At 42.5% G+C, this 586-nt stretch overlaps 1 protein-coding gene across 1 annotated transcript in view; it reads left to right on the top strand.

Annotated features, from left to right (window-relative positions):
* The window catches only part of LOC110442483 (neurotrypsin-like), a 10,427-nt gene that overhangs the window by 444 nt on the left and 9,397 nt on the right, over window positions 1-586 (top strand). The window lies entirely within an intron of this gene.

Raw genomic sequence — 586 nt, 5'->3', positions numbered from 1 at the left:
GTGTTCTGGTTTGTATTGATTAAATGTAAGTTATACACATAACGCCATTTCGAACTCTTTACGAACAACAATATACGTCTTTTCTCTTTAGACAATTCGCATATTTGTTTTGCATTTATTTGACCTTAACCTAGAAGAGAAGGTCACAGTGACCTAAATACCCTCTCTACCCTCCCTCCCTCCCTCCCTCTCTCGCTCCACGATAAAAAAGGCTATGTTTCAGTGGCCTTTTAAGAATTGTTCCGTATATGGCATTACCTTGAAACCTAATCAACATTTAATTTGCCCTATCATCCTCACCACATCCCGCATTTGTCTTCATCGGAACAACATCCAAGTTTACCCTCTTCCATCGCTGCAGTCATACCGAAGCCCAATATCTAGTTTTTAGGTCACCTGAGACAAAGTCTCAAGTGACCTATTGCGATCGCCTTTTGTCCGTCGTCGTCCGTCGTCCGTCGTTCGTCGTCCGTCGTCCGTCGTGCGTCCGTAAACAATTTACATTTTCGACTTCTTCTCCAAAACCCCTGAACCAATTTCAATGAAATTTTGCAGGGACCTTCCATGGACAAAGGTCAACAAAAAT

Source organism: Mizuhopecten yessoensis, unplaced genomic scaffold (assembly GCF_002113885.1).
Source record: "Mizuhopecten yessoensis strain PY_sf001 unplaced genomic scaffold, ASM211388v2 scaffold716271, whole genome shotgun sequence".
Lineage (NCBI taxonomy): Eukaryota > Metazoa > Mollusca > Bivalvia > Pectinida > Pectinidae > Mizuhopecten > Mizuhopecten yessoensis.
This window is presented reverse-complemented; position numbering and strand designations above follow the sequence as displayed.